This window comes from Branchiostoma belcheri, unplaced genomic scaffold (assembly GCF_001625305.1).
Source record: "Branchiostoma belcheri isolate BF01 breed outbred unplaced genomic scaffold, Haploidv18h27 scaffold246, whole genome shotgun sequence".
Lineage (NCBI taxonomy): Eukaryota > Metazoa > Chordata > Leptocardii > Amphioxiformes > Branchiostomatidae > Branchiostoma > Branchiostoma belcheri.
The window spans coordinates 23,866-38,478 of record NW_017803850.1 but is presented as its reverse complement, the minus strand read 5'-3'; positions in this window follow the sequence as shown (position 1 = coordinate 38,478).

Below are 14,613 nucleotides of genomic sequence, written 5' to 3'. Positions count from 1 at the left end.
TTCGTCCAGGGATAGCGTAAAAATGTCTTAGACCCTTCCCCCAAGTCAAAAAACTTTTCGTAGGCGCAAGTCTACGAAAGCCACGCCTTCCGCACTGGTGTTCCAGTGCTGATTCAATGGACAAAACGGCGTCAGCACTGGACGTCCAGTGCCGACGAGAGCCGAGCACTGGTGTTCCAGTGCTGAACGGCCTTTTCCCAGTGCTGAAGCGCCCTCACCACTGGTGTTCCAGTGCTGAACGTTGTCTCCTTTCTCCTTTCAAATCCTTTCAGCACTGGTTTTCAGTGCCAGAATCCTGTCAGCACTCGGGTACCAGTGCTGTACCGTTACGGTAGTACATTACCATATGGTATAATGTGTTGTAATAGTGGGATAATATGTTTAATAATGAATGAATGAAGACCTTTATTGTACATTTTGCCCCACTGGGCTAAAAGACAGGTCACATATTGACAAAGTACATCAATGTTGATAATAAAACGGCTATAGTACACACGTACTTTCAACTTCCTCTCGCTTTCTGGTAATCTTATAAATGTAGTTGGCTGTATGAGTAGTTAGAGCTGGTTTGTTAAAGACTGAAAGGAATATATTATTAAGTTTCTCTATACTATTCAAATACTTAAATTGGGAGTATTTGCTTGACACAAAATCGAAAATAATGTTTCTTTCGCTGTCATACATGGAACAATCCACAATAAAATGTACCTCGTCTTCTACTTTAACTAAACTACAATATTGGTAGATTCTTTGCTCTAGAATAATGTACCATACGTTTTCCATTATTTTGCAACATGCGATTGGGCAGCACGTCGGCAGAACGTACATTTTGTACTGCACCTGCGCGAAGCCCGTATTGTGCATAGCACTTCGACAGAACGTCCTCATATAAGGTCGTATTCGCGCATATAAGTTTAACATCCCGTCTGTAGTTTCCAAATGTTATGTAGGAAAAGATATCTTTTGCAACAGGCAAAATTATAATGCAACGTTGACCAAAAATCCACCCAAAATCATGAAAATACAGAGCGCAGGGCAGTACGTTCTGCCGACGTGCTCGATTGGGCAGTTTTTGGAAGACGACTAGTGCTCAATGTCGCCTGAGCACTCGGGCTCCGGTGCTGAAGCCACTTTCCGCACTGGAACCGAGTGCTGAAAAAGGAGAGCGTGGTTTTCGTAGTTTTGCTTCCTAGGCCCTCCCCCCGGCTCAAAAAATTTCCTAGACCCTCCCCCCAACGTGAATCATATAGTAAGTGAAATTTCGTATGGAGAGGGCGAGATTTTGATTCAACACCAGGTGACGGGCGTATGAATCGCCGAAGGCGCGAGTCGTGTCGCCGTAGGTGCCACGAACCCGAGTAGGTCCGGCTTATGCTTCGGTCCCAATTGCGCCGGTGCCCGTCGGGGATGTAGCCCCGGCCGACTCCCGCCGGGCTCTGGAGTCTGGCGGGCACCGGTTGTTGTGGTCACATTTAAAAGTTTCCTTCAGTGGCATTTTGTCACCCTTATTGGTCGTTCTCCGGCAGGCACCCGGCAGGTACCCGGCAGCTTCTCTGACGATGTCTTGTACTGACCCACTTAATATAGAGTTCACGCTTTTGTTGTGATCATTTCATCTGTGACGTCACACATTTTACCCGTGTTTACGAAGTACACATCTTTATTCTGTTCATCTGGTCTGTGACGTAACAAATGTGTCCCGGTGGACTGCCGGCAACCGGAGGAATACCTCGCGGTGTTCTCACGGTGAGGTCACGGCGTCTTTTTGTCAGCGGGGCCCGGGTAGAATTTAATTGTGGCGTCGGGTGGTGTAGTGGATAGAACAATCGACTATGAACCGGGGAGACCCGCGTTCGATTCCGAGTCGTACCCGGTACATGTCTGAACATGCGCCCCGACGTTGTGCCCTTGGGAAAGGCACTTTACACGACTTTCCTCACTCCACCCAGGTGTGAATGGGTACCTAACTTCGGTTGGGGAAAGTCGTATTGAGGTCACCTTGTGGCGCCGAATGGCAGCCGCACAGACCCTTGCGACAGTTCCACAAAAAATAATTGTGGAACAAATATGTGTATCATGTGTATTATTTGATTGTTGTAATTGTTGTGATTTGTATTGATTATGTGATACCCTTCATCAATTCAGCCGTATAAAGGCTGCGACTGCACGGGTACTGTTTGGACAATAAAAAACCATTTATATATAATTTATAAATTTATAATTCAGACTTAGAATTCTTCTCGGGTCCCCGCCGGGCCGAAAACTAGCCCGGTAGCCGCAGGGTGCCCGGCGGGGCCACGTAGGGGTTACGCCCGAAAGTGCCATAAACAGCCCGGGAACTACCCGGCAGGTCCCCTTTTTTTAATTGGGACCGAAGCATTGGGGGGGGGGGTGCTCGGGGGGATCCCCCCGGAAAAAATTTAAATTTCAACCCTCTGAAACGCCATTTTTGCATGTTATGGGGCAAATTTGGCAGGGGATTGTTGGATATTTGGGCGAATCCTTTGGAATAATAGGGATGGATATTATTGGAATGTAACATTCCATTGACCGGCAAATTGCTACGTAACGATATGTATGGGACGGACGTAAATCATATTTTAAAATTGACTAAAAACGTTGGAGAGTTAAACGGATCTTGGAAAAAAATTCCCAGACACTCCCCCCAGTTGAAATATTTTTTCCTAGGCCCTCCCCCTGGCTCAATTTTTTTTTCTAGACCCTCCCCCCTCAGACGAGCGCCCCCCTCCCCGGTAAATATCGTACAGTCCCAATATCGGTGTTCGAGGTTTCGAAAGCGGCGCAATCGGTGCGTGCGAAACCCATTCTTTGGAACATTTGGAAGCCTGGGCCGTGCGCTTAAAGAACCCCGGGCCGTACCACTACTTATTAAATATCACACGGACCGGATCACCCGTATCGAACGTTATCGTGGCCGGGGTATGATATAAATATAGAATACTACACAGGGTATTCCGTATCGCACGAGGTATCACCCGACCGTAGCAGACGTGGCCTCCCAGAAAAACATACGGACAAAAACGTACTCCGGGTTGTGACCGAGGCTTTAACCGGCGCGCTTTTCTAGTTTGATCCTATCTTAGTATGCCACACAAAAGTCCCTGTACTTTTTACTGCACTCATCTACCTACATACCTCCTCAGTGGAGCACAATTGGCCGCTCTGCCATTGAACAATTCGCGGTATTATTCATGGTTACTCCTATCTGTCCAATAACCAACTTTAAATCCATACTTAAAATCGACTGGACGACACAATGTGGACATCTGTCGAGATGACAAGTTGTTGAATCACTGCCAAAATCCTTTGATCCTTGATGATTAGGAATCATACATTTACACTGACTGTCTATTGTCTGAGCCTGACAGATGCCTGGGGGAACGATTTGGTGTGCGTGGGAACTTTACCAATATAAGATAAACTGAATTGGACAAATCTGCACTCCCATGATGACCAAATATTCCCCTTTTGGGCCATTTTCTTGTCTCTTTTTTTAAAATCCAGCTCAGTGTGTTGTAAAGACTAACAGGGGACTCTTTCTCTCACCCAGGGAAACATAGCAAAGTGTATGTTAAGACTTCTTATTTGTTAAATAGCATATTTAAACTAGAGTTTGGCGATATCATACCTCCATGACATGTTTAGTGCTTTCGTGAATCTCATGCGTATTGAAGACCACCTGTAAATGGCTTACATTTTTACAGTCCTGCTCATTTGCCAAATTTTTATACAAATTATTGACACATAGCCTCTACCTAGTAACATGCAACGCATTGGTTAATTCCTTATCATTTAATATGGACCGTATGACATACCTTTGCGAATTCATGTTTGCCGTCCAAGCTGATGAATTATACATTTTTCACTGAGAATATGCAAATTATAAGAGGTCATTTGCATATATCATATCAGTTGATCATATTCTCTTCCCAATGACAGGGTCATCTTCCATATTTGATATGTCATGGAGGTAATTAACAAACCTAAAATTTATGATCGAAATCTGCCAATCATTCCAGGTGAATGCTTGGTTTCCGATGATGACGTTCCAGGCCCTGTATCGAGGGATGCTCCTCCTACTGGCTGTGGGAGGAACTGCAAGTAATTATCGCACACATTCACTACTTTATATAAATTCACTTACTTGAATTCCGCCTGGCCAATTTTCATACAGTAACTGTCTTTGCAGCCCCCAACAGATCCGGCACAGGTAACGTAAAAGATTTGAGTGCCCTTGTTAAGAAAATGAAATTTAAGTTAAGACTATTCTAAGTTAACTTGGACCTTACTTTCCCTAATTTAAAAAAAATCAATTTAAAAAATTTTACAAATTTTCCTTGTTTGATTGTCTTTCATCTACCATTTCAGTTCTCCAGTCGTCTGCTGCTTCAGAGGAAGGGGACCTGTCAGTTGCAGGGAACGTTGAATCCTTTGTCGAACGACTGGAAGGTAGAATTTCAATATTTCGGCCATACTGTTTTATAAAATCTGATTGCTTGACTCTTCGGTCCATCTTTTCAAGGACATTATATACATGCCTGTGATATATATGGGAAGAAGATTAACATCCTTTATCTTTGTAAACAGAACAATTCACATACTAGATTTTATACAACATCTGACCTGACTGAAAATAGGTTCAACTTAATGTGATGGACAAGTGCGGCTTTTGATGATGATTTAATAAGAAGGAAGGTTTTGTTGAAATTGATCTTGCAGAATTGATCGATGGTCAAGTTGGTGGGAATGAAGACGATACCGTGGATATGATTGAAAAGGTACATTGGGACATGTGGCATAAGGGTGTGAGTTGTTACAATATATAGCAGGTGTGCATGAGTTTGGTAAGGGCTCTCTTCAGGGCTGTAGAAGTTCCCTGTCATCTGGTTTAACAAGGGCTTCCCAGTGTTCCTCAGGAAGGCAGGGTGCTGGTTCATGAATGTAGATTACGTGACTGTCCTTTTACTATTCTCAATTTCTTATGTCCACAAGAATGGTGACCTGACCGAAGAATTCGGTGGCGATTCCTGGCTTCCACAAACACGACAATTTGGTGAGTTACAACCTGCTATATCTTAACAATGTACACCAAAACTGAAATCCCTATGACCTGGTAACGTTGCAGGCGAGGCCCGAGAAAGGTATTGGGAAGATGGTCCTGTCCTGGTTGAACTTGAGCCCCCTAGTGGCTGTCCTTCGGTACTGTAGCAGAACTTACGGTTTTCTTTTATCCTCAGACATTCTGGGGTTTGATTTTTGATGGAACTTTTCATGGAACTTTTATTATTTGTAGAAGGAACCTTGGAAGAATATTGTCGAGTTTGTGAACACCAAACGAAAGCCAATTCCGATTTATCTACACTGCTTTCTGATAGTAAGTCGGTCAGTAGTCACAAGCACAAACACACAGACAGACAAACTTCTATGACAAAGCTGAGCCACTTGATCTTTATTTTCCCCTCAGGCTGCTCCAGCGGATATCGGATGCATAACGGTGTCTGCTACAAGGCCTTCAACACGCGAAAGAACTTTCACGATGCGTCTTCGATATGTGTGGCTGATGGAGGGACCCTCGCAATGCCGAAGGACGCCAGTACCAATACCTTCCTCCTCTCCCTGAAAAATGCCGTGCACAGGGCTGGCTGGTTCTGGTTCGGCTTGGTGGATTATCACCAGGAGGGACGCTGGGAGTGGATAGACGGCACACCCCTAGGCTTCAAGGCATGGGGCCCAGGAGAACCCAACAACTGGGGCCAAGGCGGCGAGGACTGCGCTGAGTACTCCCCTACAGCATGGAACGATGTGCGGTGTTCTAGCACTAACAGAGAATTCATCTGCCAGAAAATCCCCGCAGGTGTGCTCTATTTAGGTTAATTCATCATTTTCAGCCTCAACACTATATTCAAATTATCTGCACTCACACTCAACGGCCCCCATGCCAACATGGTCATACTATTAAATACATAAAATTATCATAAATTACAGAACATTTCATTCCACTTCAATTATGTAATATGTAAGATACACTTATCGGGGCCTAAGTATTAATAATAATAAAAATATCTTGTCAAAACTTCTTATTCTGAATTTCCGTACGTGAAAATTGCCATATCCTACAGATGGTATCAAGAACAAACACAAATAGTTCAAATGATATTCCTATCCGTTCTGAAATAGGTTGCCCAGGTGGGTACGTTTACCATCAACCTAGTCGCCAGTGCTACAAGGCCTTCAACGACAGGAAAACCTACAGCGCTGCAGTGGCGAGGTGTTCTGCAGACGGGGGAACCCTTGCCATGCCCCGCGACTCAGCCACCAACAAGTTCCTCATCTACCTGAAGAATGCCGTCGACACCAACGCTTGGTTCCGTTTCGGACTGACTGATCACCACCGGGAGGGAGGTTGGAGGTGGGCCAATAACCTTCCTCTGAGCGGCTTCAGGGCATGGGGTCCAGGAGAACCCAACAGCTTTTTAGGGAACGAGGACTGTGCCGAGTACTTTCCTGGAAGCAACTTGAAAAAAAACACATGGAATGATGGACCATGTGCTTCGGCTAGAAGGAAGTTCATCTGTCAAGTCTCGCCAGGTTAGTATCGATGCATGCATTACTTTTGTTCAGTTTGGCATCTTGAAGCATCATTGCAATTGTATAACTTGAGTGTGAAATTTGCAATAAAATTATCATACATTATTATCCTGTGGAGGAAATCTTCCTAGTTCCTCTGGATAAAATTAAGATGACTTCATCTTGGAATCTTCTGTTCACAAATGCTACAGCAAAATTTTGTGTTTCACGGACCACTCTAGCCCTTACATGCATGTACTAAGTACTACAGGTGCATCTGGTCATGTGATCATATTCTGATTACCTCCATGAGATAAGGAGCTCTGGCATTGGCATTTTTCCTGGTCTGTCTTTATGCCTGTCAGTCTGTCTGTGTTTCTGCATACTTGTGGTTATGATGCAGCAACAAGAAGGCCTTGGTGGATTTCTGATATTTGGTATGTGGGTAGATCTTGGGAAGATGGATGTCCTGGTTGAATTTGAGCCCCCTAGTGGCTGTCCTCCTGTACTGTAGCACAACTTCCAGTTTTCCTTTATCTTGGACATTCTGGGGTTTTGATTTTTGATGATAGTCTGTGAACACCAACCATTAGTTGCCCTGCTGGACGACAGATCAACATCGTGGTCTGCCCTGAACGGTGTGAGGGCAGTGTGAGGAACTAACAGTGAGTTCGGGGATCCTTGTGCTGGCACCTTCAAGTACCTGGCAGTGGCTAATTTTATTTTACACCATTTAGTGTGATAAATTGTTCAATGAGAGAAATTGATTTCAACAGATTTAATTCAACCAACCTGATTGGTTGGGGAAATCTAAGTTCTTTTAAATTAACACTTCCAGTTTTTGTATTTTTGTCCTTTACACATGCTGGGTTTTGATTTTTAGTAGCCAATTATATACTTACTAAATAGTCTATTAGTTTTTCATCTCAGGAAACTGTGTTGTGGGTTTGGTCCCCAAAGAAGCTTGTTCTGGAACTGCAGGGCCATAATTTTTGTATGCGGGTTACAATATTGTCTTCTTTTAAGCAGCATAAAAAGTAGAGCTGCTGTCTTTACTTTCTCTATCTCTACTGACTTACTTTGATATTGCAAGACGTGAATTACGCTGATATATGATGATGATCCTAGGTACTACTGAACCTGTCCCGCTGACTGAACAGACAGTGAAGAAGTATGCACCAAAAGTGTGGCTTGCGCAGGGTGAGAAATACAATCCTTCAAGTGTCGCATTCCATCTACAGAACGTTAAGATGTACAATGGCAATAGAGCTTATTACAAGACACCTTCGAACCTTCCCACCTGTTCTGAGAACTGTTACATGAGCAGCAAGCAACGCCTGGACAGGGCTTCTGGCACACTGCCTTTCTTCCGTGGGGAGAGAGTCACATCTTACCGTCAGCCCCCTGTGTACGCTGTTGCCAAACAGATCAGCCCGACCACTACAGACATCTTCTACTGGATGTTCTACCCTTACAACAGGGGGAAGCGAGTTTGTATCGGTAGGTTTATCTGAGTGAATATATCAAAATTAAGATACTCGTATTTAAGGTATTTTTTCTTGGAGTGTTAATATAATTATGTAATCTATTGTATAATCTATTATATAATCTATAATCTATCTATTTGAAGACAGTGCTCCAATTTACATTACACCTGACTCTGACAGCTGCACCTGACACTGGTACATTGTGTTACCCATGGCTAAAGTGAGTTAATGTCAAATACCTGTGTCACTACAAAATCCTCTTAAATACACGTCACTATTTATGTGTCAAAATTCCTCTTAAACAAAAAAATACTTTAGACAAAGAAACACACATCTTTACTGAGATGCATTAACTTGTGGATAGCAGTGGCTTTTGCTACTTATAAATGTTACTTTTTTTTGTTTGTGCTACAGGATTTCGTACTTCTTTGGGTTGTGGTGGTGGATACTCTACTTTTGGGCATCACATTGGCGACTGGGAGCACATGAAAATTCGTTTGGAGAACGGACAACCAAGGAGCATCTATGTTTCTGCACACTATTTTGGAGGTATACAGACTTTAAGCCAATTTTTAAAGCATACAGAAAACAAATATGTTTGATGCAGTGTTATGTCAGGCCAAACAAACACAAAAAAATTATATAAAAAGAATTTCGAAGTGGCTGCTTACTTTTTTTCTTCAATTGTTTTTCTATTCAATTTCTTTATTTATTGGTGTAGGTGAATACAACTGGGATGCTGGATCACGGACTTACAAGAAGGGCAACGATGTTGTACGGACCGATGGGACACATCCCGTTTTGTATTCAGCAAAGGGTAATTATCATTCTATTACCACACTAGTGAATTCTTACATCTGACTTGATATCTTACAAAAATAGCTTCAAAGTGAATGATTGCAACCTATTCCTCAAGCCCTTAGTTTTTGAGGCCTAAGTTGCTGTTAGCTAACTGAGATTAAATCAACTGTAGTGATCTCCTTGACATTATATACATCTGACAGGTAGCCACGGCCTCTGGTCCACCCCTGGCACCCACACATACAATAAAATCCTCAAACTTCAGGATGAAACCAGTGCTGGGACAGCATGGGACACTTGGAAGAACGTACCCTTCACCATGTACCGGCCACATGGAGGTTACACCGGATCCTGGACATGGTTGAACTTCAAGGGACGCTGGGGCAACAGGAAGGTAAACCAGCGTATTAAACATGCTCATTGAAGTTCCGTGAGCTTAACAGCCTGGATCAGAATACCAGTATAGGCTGATCAGAATGTACCTGATACAAGGTATGCAACATATGCAAGGTAAATTAGCTTGATTGATAGAGACCTCATCAAAGTAAAGTTGTTAATCTAGCATTGACCTATTGTATCCGGCTACCAACCTGAATCTGTGGGTCATTAAGCCTAACATTACACTGAGCAACTACATTATAAGATATAGAATAATGTCCTTCATCATCATCATTATCTATCATCCTCCGTAGAGGTGGAGCATAATGTCCTTGCATTGAGATAAATATTATTTTGTTCAGGATATATTTTGATATAGGTCGAAATTACCATAATCCATAAGTAACCAAGGACATTATATCTTCTGTACAATGTCCTTGAAGTAACTTACACATATATGTCACAAGGTATAAAATTTCAATAATTCACCATTAAGGAATCACACTAATTATGCAAATTAGGTCATTATTTGCATAACTGGTATCTGTTGATGTTCCACCTGCCATAGATTACGTACATTACATGTATGAAATTGCAAAGTACTATAATGGTGTAAAACACTGTAATTACAGAATTATGAATTCCTCCTAAATTTTAAACTAAACTAAAAGTTCAGGACACAAGATACAAAACCCAGTTTTGCTGCAGTAACCAAGGTCAGCTACCAGGAGGCCCATATCTAAACCTGATTTTTGTCTCCGTACAACCTAGCAACATACCAAATACATGTATTATCACAATCCATTAGGTCACACCAATTTGATTCATTGTTTCTTGGATTCGCCCTGTCCATTTTTTTTCTGATTTGCAAAAAAAAGAGAAGATTTTAGGTTCTGAATCAATTGCAAAATGCTCAATGAAAGAAATATTTTGGCCCCAACGGTTGAAGAAAGTCGTTGTCTTCCTAGTTGTTTAAGTTTTTCAATGTAACAATGCAACTTCGTTTCATTAAAAGTTCAAAATCTATTGTTTTAATTATAAAGCAGCCAGGTTTATGTTGACCTCATGCAGTCATGGCTCATATTGTGGGGTGCCTTGGCCTGTTTTTTTTTAAAACTTTTATTTCGCCCTGTCACTTCATTATTTTTCCTGAAAAAATTAGAGAAACAACAAATTAAATTGGTGTGGCCTTAAAGTGTTCTGAAGTTATGATGACTGCAAATGTGGGGAAACACAGACGCAGAGACACTCACACACAAAAAAAGGTCTACCCGTGCTCTATACAGAGCATAGGGTTTTGGTGCCCATGTCCATTTCCGTAGCCCTTGGGCGACACACTCACACACAGAGATAAAAAACAATATCTCCGTTTTTTCATACAGGTAAAAACACTCAGTCTAGTCTTACTTTATGTTCTTGTAGAGTGGCTGTACTGTTGAATGGGTCAGTGGTGAATGCATACTGAACGACGGGCCAATATCTATCAACTACAGGAGCAGCATGATTGGTTAAGAAGGTTAGAAAAATTAGATATGGATTCTACTGTTATCTCCTATTAAAGACATAATATATGTATCATAACTGTTACATTATTTTCCGTTATTGACTATATGTTGATTATGCAGCTACCAAATTTCCAAATGCTCTAGATCTTGATATTGTGAGAAGTTCAACTCTATTATAATCAGTGTTTTTCAATAATAATAAATCACAGTTTAATAGTTAACATGTTAACTTTATACTATTAGCATTTCTATTCTGAAATAGTATACTGCCCAGATATAAACAAATCATTTGTTTTGAGGAACAACAGATTTGACAAATAACAAATTTAGACTGTATGCTTTCTTGTCCCTTGCAGTACGGCCTGGAAGAGTGACACCTACATGGCCTTCTGCTGTTCCAGCTCAACAGACGTGAACTGTGCAGCAGCTGCTGTGATGATGTCATCTTCAAGCAGATATTGGGAGGACCAGTCGTAACTTTTTCTGACTGGCCCGGGACAGACAGGAAATGTTAAAATCTTCCCCCAACATCTGCTTGAGTTTTAAAATTCTAAGCTTTTAGAAGGAATAATGTTAAGCTGAATAGATACTCACTGGTAATTAAGGGACAGATTCAGCTCAGATTATAAGCTACTGCCAGATATTCTAGAAATATCTAACATCTACTCTCATAACACCACCACTAACCATAACACAACCAAGCAAAAAACACTTAATTTATAAAGATCTACCAATGCAGCATCAGTAAAAAATTTCTGAGATAAAGTACAATTCAGATATCAAACAACATTGAGAAGGCCTCCACCTTCCTTATATGATGATGAGGGCAAAAGTTTATGGTGACCCTTGTCAGGACAGGCCAGATCTTGGTGGTAATATGAAAGTTGGTGTTAGTGTTTGTAGTGTTTCAGCATTTATATATTGAAAAAATAGAACATACCTAGAATCTAGTAGGTATCTACTTGATTTTCAGTGCTACTTAGACAAATATACAACAGGTGCTTTTGTGCAAGTTGAGTACAATTTCTGTACTTACATATATATTAAGTAAAACATTTTCAGTTCCTTGAGCTTGTTGTAGAAGCTAATGAAGCTGTAGTTTTTCAGTGCTTTAAGTACTAACTGGGTAATGCAAATTGGCTTGTGGTGGAAACCAAATACTTCTTAGTAGAATTTCAGGATCCTTACAATTTGGAAAAAAATATTTAAATTTAGTAAGAAGCTAACAGCTTCAGTGCTTATGTAGAAAGATGTACATATTTGTAACACATTAAGCTTATTGCACGACATTGACATGTGATAAGGCCACACCAGTTTAATTTCTTGGTTAACGGATTTTTCTAGAAAAATAATGGAGCGGGCGGGCGGAAGAAAAATAAAAGCAGGCCTAGGCATCCTATTATGGCCCAAAATGGTACGACAGCAGCCATGAAGTCAACACACCAGGCTGGTTCAAAATTTAAACAATGAATTTTGAACTTTTAATGATACCACTGCATTGAAAGATGGAATAACTGTAACAACTAGGAAGAAAAGGACTCACTGTTTTCAACTGTTCAGGACAAAATATGAGCATTTTGCAGTTGATTCTGAATTTTTTTTTCAAATCAGAAAAAAATGAAGCGGGGGAATCCATTAACCAAGAAATTAAATTGGTGTGGCCTAATGAAGAAAATTAAACTGTTCTCCAACTCAAAAGAAATTATATAAACTCACCATGAAAGTTCAACTCAGATGAACTTTCATGCTGAAATGTGATCATATTTTTAACATGTTAACACACGATAGCATAAACTAGTTTGCATGTCATCCATCACCTAAAGTAACCAATTACGCAAGAAACATTGAGAATTTTTGCAGAGCCCTGCATAGTGGGCAGAGTATAAGGTAGGAACCTTAACATTTGTTATGGTATACAAGTAAGTGCACACTTAAATCCTGCTGCATTAGGAAAGGGACAAAGGTATAATTGCTAACTCTATGTTCAAGATGCTTTTAGAAGAACAGTGAAAGCTTGAAAGATCCATACGGCTGTGTTGTTAAGAACTTGATCATGAAAAACATTGAAGGCAGACAAAAAGATTCTGATCCACGTTTGAAACTAAATTTCCCATGGATATGCCACCTTTGTACAAGGGAAAATTTTAAGTTCTTGCAAAATTCCCATCAACATTATCATGAATCACATTCAAATATCAATTTGCCTTTTCTATTATGGAAGAATCCAACCATTATGGAAGAATCCAACCATTCCATCCTGAATAGGAACAAAAATTTCACCAATAAAACAATGTAAAATGTAACAGTTCATGAGATCAACACATAGATGTAATTGTCATTTAGGCTTACTTGTTAAATATTTCCCGGGAAAAGTTATCACTGTTTATGCATATATCTATATTCTCTATGACCCTGTGTACGACCAAGGTAGTTAAGCATTAACTGATAGAGAATAGTCAATTATAATGTTCACCCACACAGAGCTTAATGCTGAGCTGCACAACTATGTCATCTAAGGCTTGCATGACTTGTACAAATGATGATTTTGGTAAAATTCTAGTTCACATCATACTACATCCATCCTTTACCTGGTTAATTCTGTTAACCTTAGTTAGGCCATGTTGATTTGATTGTATGGATGACATCCACGTGCGTGAATTTTCTGCCATTTCCACACAAAAAGTTTTCTATCATACTGTAAATCCTACAAACCAGATGCAAAATGAGCAAATATATAATGTTACCGTACGTTTCTAGAATCAAGGACTGGAAAACAATACCAATGAACAACATCAAGTAAAATTGAGTGTTTCTTGTTGGAATGTAGATATATGACATGACATGTTAGCTGATTAATGTAAGCCGATTAACACCAACCTTGTGTAACATCCAGGATTACTAATAAAGCCGCAGCTTTCACTAAAAATCTACTCGTCCTCAGAAGTCTTCTTGGCTCCTACCAACAGATAGGGGAAATACTCTTACTACTTGAAGGATCTTATCATTTCTATGTAATTACACTGACCTAACCCCCCTGACATGCTCTTAGCCAAACATGAAGCTCAATTTAGTGTAATTGAGGGTATTTCACCATGTACTTGTTTGTCAATCCACAAACACCAGTAGATGGAAAAAAAAGCTCACAATCTGAGGGAAAACATCAAACTTTCAAGTTTGGAACCCAACAAGTCATAGCATTCACCATTAGGAAAATCGAGTCTGACTAGAAGTGGCTTAGAAGTACATGTATCATACTAGTCTTACAAAACTTCAAACTGGAAAAGGCCACAACTTGTTCCCCTGAAGAACTTATTTGTTCTGACTTGTAGGTAAGAAAAAAAAATAAATCCTGCTCATTCTCCAGCTGATGGTAAACCACAGGCACACACCCTTTTCAGCTATGTATTCCTACGCACTGTGATGGCATTGACCGGCTTACTCAACTGTATCCTTCTACAATTGGGAGGGCAAATGGTACATGTAGGAGAAAATGAGCGTGCACTCAACCCAGAATTTTGACCAAATCACACAGTCTTGTCACGTTTTCCCAAGGAATAAAAGCATTTTGAAGGAATTTTGAAGGAAAAGCAGGGATTATAGTCAATTATGGTGTTAACCCACACAGAACTTAGTGCTGAGCTGCACAACTATGTCATCTAAGGCTGGACATATTAATTCTGTTAACCTTAGTTAGGCCATGTTGATTTGATTGTATGGATGACATCCGTGTGCATGAATTTTCTGCCATTTCCACACAAAAAGTTTTCAACCATACTGTAAATCCTACAAACCAGATGCAAAACGAGCAAATATATACCATACGTTTCTAACAAAAAGGACTGGAAAACGATACC